Source organism: Salmo salar, chromosome ssa01 (assembly GCF_905237065.1).
Source record: "Salmo salar chromosome ssa01, Ssal_v3.1, whole genome shotgun sequence".
Taxonomy (NCBI): Eukaryota; Metazoa; Chordata; class Actinopteri; order Salmoniformes; family Salmonidae; genus Salmo; species Salmo salar.
In genome coordinates, this window is record NC_059442.1 from 14,940,561 (window position 1) to 14,951,550 (window position 10,990).

Sequence of the window (10,990 nt, forward strand, 5' to 3'; positions counted from 1 at the left end):
AAATACACGTGACTTGAAGGTCGAGCAGTATGATCAATAACAGGCTGGTTGTTGGCAGTAACAGAGATTAAGAATAAAGTTCTGAGTCAACTAAAACTCCACATGAAATATACTCTGTAGGATATCTTCACTATAAACACAAACATTTACTGTCAGTCTGGCATGAAATACTGTGTGGCTGACAATAAGGGTAGCAAATACATAGCATGATTGCGCTGTCGGTTGATGAATAATAAGTGATCACATATACGAGCGGGGGCTCTCGCTTTTTTCCAAGGGAAAAAAATGCAGACTCTTTCTAAACAGTCTTGTGTACCTAAACCATAATTCAAATGTTATTGGTCACATGAGAAAAGAAGGCGGTCTTCATTATCCATACACATAGCGCACAACAACGATATGAACGGTGAAAGATATTATGATCAATATTTTTGAAATATCAAAACGAATTCGTGATGACATTTGTTGGTTTCTCCCTTTCACAATGTAGACTGGCGTCTGACATGGATGATTGTTAAACCATGGAGATGCTGCCTTTGTCACCACTGAGAACAAGTGGGCACAAGTCGTCACCGGTAACCTATCAGAAGTCAGGAGGAGCCCTGCATGGCTAGAAATGGTCTGTGCTCATCACACCAATAGAATTGAATGATTAATATTTGCCATGCGTGACTGCACAGGTTTATCCCTGCCATTAAGTCAGTTTGCAAATTTGTAATAAAACATTGATCTATTACTTTACCTGACCTATTGGTCAATGTTACTAATGGATTCCGGGGCAATTCCCAATAGAATATGAATATTGATTTCGTGTTCCTCCGAAATATCCGCTCAGGGCTAATGCCATTGGTACACGGTGAAATTAAATTAGTGACTGTTGAAATGTTCCTTCTATTTCCTCCTTAAATAAATACATGGAAATCTACCCTAGTCAAAACATCCTATAGGATTAGTGATTTTTCCCATAGAATCCTTTAGGAAGCTCACAATCCTATAGGGTTTTGTGTCACCTCTATCAGAACCCTATTGGAATCAAAATGGACTAATTTATTCTTATTTTGCTTAATTGAACTCATTCGATTATAGTTTGTTGTCATTTGTTCCAGTACAATACAAAACATGAATTACAACATTTTCGTTGATCGGAAACAACATTTTGGTTTTATTCACCACCTCAATATGGGAGTGATTCAAGGCTGCAAGTTAATTTGCAGTAAGACCACCTGTAAAATATATATATTTTTTAACAAAACAATCACTTTAGTTATTTTATTTGATTCCGATTCATGCAACTTCCTGTCTTTAAAAAAGACATTACAATATGACATACAATACTATATACAATGTTACAATAAAAAAATATATTTTGGGGGGTTTCCCAGAATACACAGCATCTTTACATTGCTTATATGCACATAAAAAGTACTAAGCTATATGGAATTGTTTTAAGAAGGTCATACCAAGGATCATATTGCTATTTGATTTAGAATTTTAAGACCCCTTGAAGTATCAAAAAAACAAACACATTGAATAACAGATTCACTACATGTAAAAACAGATAGTCCCCCCAAAAAAGTCTAAAATAAGTTTGTTCTGAAGTGTATGTCCTTTTTCTGAGAGATATAAGATGAGGGAAAATGTGCTTTTTTTAGTTTTTAGTTTTTTACATGTATTGAACCCCTTATTTGTGTCACTAAAGAGTCTCTATATATACTTCCATAAATGTTTTCAACTGGTACTGGGGACCTTCATACGAGTCGTGTGAGTCCTACATGTTCGAGTCTCACCTTTACACAGAAGGGTCATATTAGTGTGCAGCCCAAACTGTTCTGACGCTACAGACAGAAGTTGGCAGATCGGCTGTACTGACTTCAGACGAGTCCCAAGGCGCTTGCTCGTGTGGAGGTCGTAGAGCAACACAGAGAACACCATCGTGTTCGTGAGAGTCTCATATTTCCATAGAAGGGTCATAATAGTTCTGTAAGCCAAACCGTTCAGACTTTACAGATGATTTTGTGAGAATACCGATTTTCAGGATGTCTCATGGTCTGACAAACACGGTGGATTGAGTAGCATTCAATGCAACAAAAAAATAAAGATACTGTATCTCTAGTTTAAATTGACAGATTTTTATGGGAATTTTTGTATTATGTTAATTAGATTTCTGGGAGGGTGCGGACATCGACCTTAGAGGGTTAATATAGTATGGTCAGCTATACATATAAAAAAGACAATGTTCCTTTTACCCTCTTTATGTTGATATATGGAGAGGAAAAGAAAAACCTAAAGATAATCAGACCCCTCGCCCCCTAACTCCTTTCCTCCCAGGGGTGTACCACCACCCCCCCCCCCCCTCCCTACCTGCCTCTCTCCCCCCTCTCTCCCCCAGAGCTGTCCCCCCACCCTAGAAGGTGCTCCCTCCCCATCTTTCATCTCTTCCTCCTGGATGTAACTACCAGTGCCCATCTAGTGACCTATTGGCACACCTGATCCTGGTCTTGTAAAATGATTTAATTACCTGTGTCACATTAAGATTACATCTAATTATTAATCTAGCACTGTTTGGCTGTAATGCTACATCTCGCAGCTGTAATCGCTGCCAAAAGTGATTCTAACATGTATTGACTCAGGGAGTTGAATACTTATCTAATCAAAATATATTAGTGTTTTATTTTCCATTAATACTTTCTGAAGGCACTTGTATACAATTCAAATCAATAAAATGTATAGAAATCCTATAGGAGAAAAAAACATTGAAATCCTATAGGATCCTATAGGATTCCAATACAAGAAACCAATTAGAATCCAATTAGAATCCAACAGAAAAATCCTATCAGATTTTGGAACCAGTCCTATTGGATTATAATCTATATGGTTTTATGCTAGAGGATGCTATAAGATTCCAACAAAATAATCTAATAGAAAAATTCAATCAGTGTGCAGGAGTCTAAGCTCCCAATTTGGGACCAGTTATGTCCCCTCAGTGGCAGGGGTTCGAGCCCCAGCTCGGCCGACTACCTGTGCCCTTAACCACTTTCTATGCATTTCCGTCTGTCCAGTCCCCTCTAATCTCCTTGAAAATAATGTTTTACTAGCATGAGTGCTACCCTAGTACATAAAATCCCATAGGATTCGAATTTAAAGAGAAATCCTAATAGAATCAGATTTTGGAACCAGTCCTATTGGACTCATATTTGATACAATCCTATAGCATAGGTTCCAAAATCCGACAGGATTTTCTTTTGGATTCTATAGGATTTTTTTTACTAGGGTTGAATGCTCAGGAGACATCGAATGAGATACCATTCAAGGCAAAATCCAGGCATGGGGGAATGGCGGTAACAAAATAAAGTAATTTCCAATCCCTTGAACGCTTAAATCATTCATATAACCCGGGATGTCATGGCCAAACGCTGTACGTGACACCTCTACAAAGGCCTCTGCAAAAGAACTGAGGGGCTGATGGGTGATTTTCCGATTTGCCAAGTTACTTAAAGCGGACATTTGAAAAATGTCACAGCTGTCTTGGCCCCGAGGCTCAGTCAAAGCCTAGGTGGCTGATCTCTGTCATACTCTGTTGCAGTCGAATCCGGTAATTATGAGGTATATTTTATGATTTGCACAGATCTCAGAGTCTCTTCTCTTCTCCTTTATGCTGTCCACGATGCTGTAGCAGCAAAGTGCATTACGTCACCTCACTGGCAGGCTAGCTCAGAGAGACCCAGCAGGACCCCTGTTGTGCTGTGGCTTCACATGTCCCCTTCTCTCAGTGAGAAACCTCTAATACAACATGGCTGTGGGAATAGTTAGCGTTGCCTCCACAGCTAAAAGTCTCAGCACAACACACCACTGTTTGCCTACAGATAAACATGTTTGGTGTCGGTAGAATTGACGAGTGGGTAGGATTTACGCCTCCTTCAAATCTGCTGTCTTAATGAGGATGACACCCCTCCAGGCGTCTCTACATTATAATACTGTAGGTAGGCTCACCATGCTCTCGGCTGTGCTTCCCTTTGTAGTCTGTAATAGTTTGCAAGCCCTGCCACATCCGACGAGCGTCGGAGCCGGTGTAGTACGATTCAATCTTAGTCCTGTATTGACCCTTTGCCTGTTTGATGGTTCGTTGGAGGGCATAGCGGGATTTCTTATAAGCTTCCGGGTTAGAGTCCCGCTCCTTGAAAGCAGCAGTTCTACCCTTTAGCTCAGTGCGAATGCCAATAAAACGATTAGGCACTCGTCGCCTGCTCCTCATAAGGCACCCCGATCTCCCTTCCCGCAGCCTAGCCAGTTCACTGTAATGACACAACAACAACAACAACAACAACAATGGCTACTGATCTCTATTGTCTCAGGTAGTTCATGATTTTGAGTGAGGGAGGGAGAAAGAGGGGAGGGAGGCAGGGAGAGAGAGAGCTAGAGGGAGAGCGAGTGATGGAGGGAGGGGCAAGGAAAGAGAGATCATGAGCCCCATCTGTTGCAGTGATATTTACCATCTCTTCACATTTAGAGAGGAGGCTAAGGCCCAAGCACCCCCTCCCAACACAGCATTTTATTCTGCTTGCATCACAGACAGGTTGTTGAAAATGTCACCCACATGATTCCATGGTGCCTTGAGATGTGTGTAGGCTGAACTACCAGGTCACTCCCTAGTCACACCCATAGTCACTTCAGGTTTTGAGGTGTGTTAGGAAGCTGGCAGCCATCTTGACTGTATTTCACAGCCAGAAATGTTAGATACAACTAGGAAACTGTTTACAGGGTTGTCACCCCACAAGAGAACATTCTCAAAGACTTGCCTTAGTAAGGGATATTGTATTACTTATCCAGATAATTTTCCTCTGTGGACTGTTGCTTCTAGGACTAAAGTTTGGAAGGCTATTTCTGAGGCCTATTTATATTTTGTGGTTTTCTTCTGTGGACTACTTTCATTTGGATTGCTACAGAGATGACTATTCATCATTATTTCATTACTTGTGGTGTGATTTTTTGTGTTTCTTGATGGCATTTTTGGACTTTGATTCAGAGACTGGGCCTATACGTTCAAGTTAATTTGGGGGGAATTTGGGTTTGATTCTGTATGCCAGCTGATTAATTGGTGAATACACATTATTCATTACATGATGTTTGTGTCCTCTCTTGTTCAGAGGTGTTGTGTTTAACTAACTGATTGTTATAAATAAGTAGCAGGAAGGAAATATGCTGTTTGTCATACAGCGCACACCAATAGCAGTTCAATCACAGCTATAATTATCCACTTTGACAGGTGGTAAAATCTCATTGGTAAAGGTCACTTTCATTTTCGTGGAGGTCATTCATCAGTCATTTTCATTATCCATTGATATGACATGAGCTCACTGTATCTATAACTTCTTCTTCTTCTTCTTCTTCTTCTTCTTCTTCTTCTTCTTCTTCTCTCGGTTAGATTGAATCAAAGTCACACACATCATGTCCCATCACATAGAACCTGGGACTCTGCTATGTTGAAGTTAGCTGCACTTTGTGTGATAAGAACAGTTTTTAACTCCCCATAACAAGAAGCATTGGAGTCATTAGTGTTCACTACATACTGATTAACCTCCACGTTTACTATGTAATCTAGTCACAAGCTCGTTGGTTTGATTGTGGTCAGTTGGGGGTTTGTGGAACCTTGTTTGGAATTAATTGTAACACTGTGCTCGATGTTTATTTTTTACAGCTTTACTGATACCTCCCACAGCCTTTTGCTCTTTCTAACACAATGCTGTGTATACATTTATCTCCATTATTAGTCCAATTTCGGAGTGAGGATGTTATATACTAGAGGTCGACCGATTAATCGGAATGGCTGATTAATTAGGGCCGATTTCAAGTTTTTTTTTAACCTTTATTTAACTAGGCAAGTCAGTTAAGAACACATTCTTATTTTCAATGACGGCCTAGGAACGGTGGGTTAACTGCCTTGTTCAGGGGCAGAACGACAGATTTTTACCTTGTCAGCTCAGGGATTCAATCTTGCAACCTAACGGTTAACTAGTCCAACGCTCTAACCACCTGCTTTACATTGCACTCCACGAGGTTACGCGAATGCAGTAAGAAGCTAAGGTAAGTTGCTAACTAGCATTAAACTTATCTTATAAAAAACAATCAATCAATCATAATCACTAGTTAACTACACATGGTTGATGATATTACTAGTTTATCTAGCCTGTCCTTCGTTGCATATAATCACTTAGGTACACGTTGCTCCAACCATAAACATCAATGCCTTTCTTAAAATCAATACACAAGTATATATTTTTAAACCTGCATATTTAGTTAATATTGCCTGCTAACATTAATTTATTTTAACTAGGGAAAATGTGTCACTTCTCTTGCAAACAGAGTCAGGGTATATGCAGCAGTTTGGGCCGCCTGGCTCGTTGCGAACTGTGAATACTATTTCTTCCTAACAAAGACAGCCGACTTTGCCAAACGGGGATGATTTAACAAAAGCGCATTTGCGAAAAAAAGCACAATCGTTGCACGACTGTACCTAACCATAAACATCAATGTCTTTCTTAAAATCAATACACAGAAGTATATATTTTTAAACCTGCATATTTAGCTAAAAGAAATCCAGGTTAGCAGGCAATATTAACCAGGTGAAATTGTGTCATTTTGCGTTCATTGCACGCAGTCAGGGTATATGCAACAGTTTGGGCCGCCTGGCTCGTTGCGAACTAATTTGCCAGAATTTTACGTAATTATGACATAACACTGAAGGTTGTGCAATGTAACAGGAATATATCGTTTTGTTTTCCGAGATACTGATAGTTTCCGGATTCAACCATATTAATGACCTAAGGCTCATATTTCTGTCTGTTATTATGTTATAATTAAGTCTATGATTTGATAGCGCAGTCTGACTGAGCGATGGTAGGCACCAGCACGCTCGTAAGCGTTCATTCAAATAGCACTTTTGTGCGTTTTGCCAGCAGCCCTTCGCAATGCATTGCGCTGTTTATGACTTCAAGCCTGTCAACTCCCAAGATTAGGCTGGTGTAACCGATATGAAATGGCTAGCTAGTTGGCTGGGTGCGCGCTAATAGCGTTTCAAACGTCACTCGCTCTGAGACTTGGAGTAGTTTTTTCCCTTCCTCTACATGGGTAATGCTGCTTCGAGGGTGGCTGTTGTCGATGTGTTCCTGGTTCGAGCCCAGGTAGGAGCAAGGAGAGGGACGGAAGCTATATTGCTACACTGGCAATACTAAAGTGCCTATAAGAACATCCAATAGTCAAAGGTATATGAAATACAAATCGTATAGAGAGAAATAGTCCTACAATAACTACAACCTAAAACATCTTACCTGGGAATATTGAAGACTCATGTTAAAAGGAACCACCAGCTTTCATATGTTCTCATGTTCTGAGCAAGGAACTTAAACGTTAGCTTTTTTACATGGCACATATTGCACTTTTACTTTCTTCTCCAACACTTTGTTTTTGCATTATTTAAACCAAATTGAACATGTTTCATTATTTATTTGAGGCTAAATTGATTTTATTTATGTATTATATTAAGTTAAAATAAGTGTTCATTCAGTATTGTTGTAATTGTCATTATTACAAAAAAATAATAAAAAAATAAACCCCGGCCGATTAATCGGTATCGGCTTTTTTGGTCCCCCAAAAATCGGCATCGGTATCGGCGTTGAAAAATCATAATCGGTCGACCTCTATTATATACGGTATATAACTCAGATTTAATGTTATATTTTAATCCAGATTACAATTTTATTGAGTAAAATTTTGATGGGCCATGTATTGCTTTAGGTATTTCAGCAGTATGTTTACTGTTAACGCTTGAACTAAAAATATACATAACACTCGACCAAATTAAATCCACAGATATTACTGGCTCTCTCAAATCAAATTGAGTGGAATATTAGTGTTTTAGAGCACACTACACTCTTGGATGCGTTTATCTGCTTGCTGAGGGAAAGTTGCCAGATGTATGGATTTAAGACCACACGCCCTGCTTTTGGGTGAGAAGGGAATATGAAGCGTGAGGAGCGAAGGAACTTGTATTACTCAGCTAAAGTAACAGACCAGAGCTTTGACAGAATACCTAGTTTCAGTTAGATTCCTGAGTAAATGTTGAAGTGCTTCTTCACAATTCTGTTTCTTCAGCAATGGTGTTGCATGATCACAGCTCCCACAGCCAGGCTTGCGTTTGTAGGCCTGTGTTGAAATTTCCCTCTCCTGGTATTCCACTACTTTCACCCCTGAGTTCCTTGATTCAGATCTCTAACTATTGATAATGACTAAAAACATCTAGGACCCCTCGCGCTTTCCTCTCAATCAGGCTTAAGCCATGCAGACTGGAATGTTATACAGTTTTTTACAGTTTTTGCCCCAAGCCTGTAGCACCACCAGCCAGTTGGCCATTCATTTTCATTTGCAATCTAATACTGTGCTATGGCCCCTGTTGGCCCCTTCCAGAGGTGTGGACTCGAGTTACATGGCTTGGACTAGAGTCTGACACCAGTCACAAATTTTATGACTTGAGACTCGACTTGACAGAAAATAAAATAACTTGAGACTTGACTTGGTCTTGGAGCCTCAAGACTGGGGACTCAACTTTGACTTAAGAGTGATGACTTGAAATTAACCGGTCAGGTTTTGTAACCTTTTTGTCAGTCATTTTGTGACACTCGGATTAGGCTTCTCTCCACGCAGCCCAACCTTGGTCTCAAATAATTTTGTATTATTCGCTATATAAATCTAAGACACTTAATTTAGTATGATATGTTACATTTCGTATGGTATGTATTAACTTGTGGATGTCCATCATCCATTTCTTATTAATGTTACTAATTACAATTGGTATGATATGTTACAAATTGCAATTCCTACAATGTTACAAATTGAAATTCGTATAATATGTTACAAATTGCAATTCATAAAAAATGTTATGAATTTGCTAAATGTACAATATGCTGTTGCCAACGTTAGCTAGGTGGCCAGGTTGTTAATGCTAACGTTTGCTAGGTTAGTTGTTAAGGTTAGGAGTTAGGTTAAAAGGTTAAGGTTAGGGTTAGGGAAGGGTTAGGTAAAATCGTTACAGTTAGAGTTAGGGTTAGGAGAGGGTTAGCTAACATGATAATTAGTTGCAAAGTGGCGAAAAAGTAGTAAGTAGTTGTAAAGTTGCTAAATAGCTAAAATGTTAAAGTTGTCCTTGATGACATTCTGTCTTATGTAACCATACATTACATTACATTACATTACATTTAAGTCATTTAGCAGACGCTCTTATCCAGAGCGACTTACAAAATGGTGCATTCACCTTATGATATCCAGTGGAACAACCACTTTACAATAGTGCATCTAAATCTTTTAAGGGGGGGGTTAGAAGGATTACTTTATCCTATCCTAGGTATTCCTTAAAGAGGTGGGGTTTCAGGTGTCTCCGGAAGGTGGTGATTGACTCCACTGTCCTGGCGTCGTGAGGGAGCTTGTTCCACCATTGGGGTGCCAGAGCAGCGAACAGTTTTGACTGGGCTGAGCGGGAACTGTGCTTCCTCAGAGGTAGGGGGGCCAGCAGGCCAGTGGTGGATGAACGCAGTGCCCTTGTTTGGGTGTAGGGCCTGATCAGAGCCTGAAGGTATGGAGGTGCCGTTCCCTTCACAGCTCCGTAGGCAATCACCATGGTCTTGTAGCGGATGCGAGCTTCAACTGGAAGCCAGTGGAGAGAGCGGAGGAGCGGGGTGACGTGAGAGAACTTGGGAAGGTTGAACACCAGACGGGCTGCGGCGTTCTGGATGAGTTGTAGGGGTTTAATGGCACAGGCAGGGAGCCCAGCCAACAGCGAGTTGCAGTAATCCAGACGGGAGATGACAAGTGCCTGGATTAGGACCTGCGCCGCTTCCTGTGTGAGGCAGGGTCGTACTCTGCGAATGTTGTAGAGCATGAACCTACAGGATCGGGTCACCGCCTTGATGTTAGTGGAGAACGACAGGGTGTTGTCCAGGATCACGCCAAGGTTCTTAGCACTCTGGGAGGAGGACACAAGGGAGTTGTCAACCGTGATGGCGAGATCATGGAACGGGCAGTCCTTCCCCGGGAGGAAGAGCAGCTCCGTCTTGCCGAGGTTCAGCTTGAGCTGGTGATCCGTCATCCACACTGATATGTCTGACAGACATGCAGAGATGCGATTCGCCGCCTGGTTATCAGAAGGGGGAAAGGAGAAGATTAATTGTGTGTCGTCTGCATAGCAATGATAGGAGAGACCATGTGAGGATATGACAGAGCCAAGTGACTTGGTGTATAGCGAGAATAGGAGAGGGCCTAGAACAGAGCCCTGGGGGACACCAGTGGTGAGAGCGCATGGTGCGGAGACAGATTCTCGCCACGCCACCTGGTAGGAGCGACCTGTCAGGTAGGACGCAATCCAAGCGTGGGCCGCGCCGGAGATGCCCAACTCGGAGAGGGTGGAGAGGAGGATCTGATGGTTCACAGTATCAAAGGCAGCAGATAGGTCTAGAAGGATGAGAGCAGAGGAGAGAGAGTTAGCTTTAGCAGTGCGGAGAGCCTCCGTGACACAGAGAAGAGCAGTCTCAGTTGAATGCCCAGTCTTGAAACCTGACTGATTAGGATCAAGAAGGTCATTCTGAGAGAGATAGCAGGAGAGCTGGCCAAGGACGGCACGTTCAAGAGTTTTGGAGAGAAAAGAAAGAAGGGATACTGGTCTGTAGTTGTTGACATCGGAGGGATCGAGTGTAGGTTTTTTTCAGAAGGGGTGCAACTCTCGCTCTCTTGAAGACGGAAGGGATGTAGCCAGCGGTCAAGGTTGAGTTGATGAGCGAGGTGAGGAAGGGGAGAAGGTCTCCGGAAATGGTCTGGAGAAGAGAGGAGGGGATAGGGTCAAGTGGGCAGGTTGTTGGGCGGCCGGCAGACACAAGACGCGAGATTTCATCTGGAGAGAGAGGGGAGAAAGAGGTCAAAGCACAGGGTAGGGCAGTGTGAGCAGGAC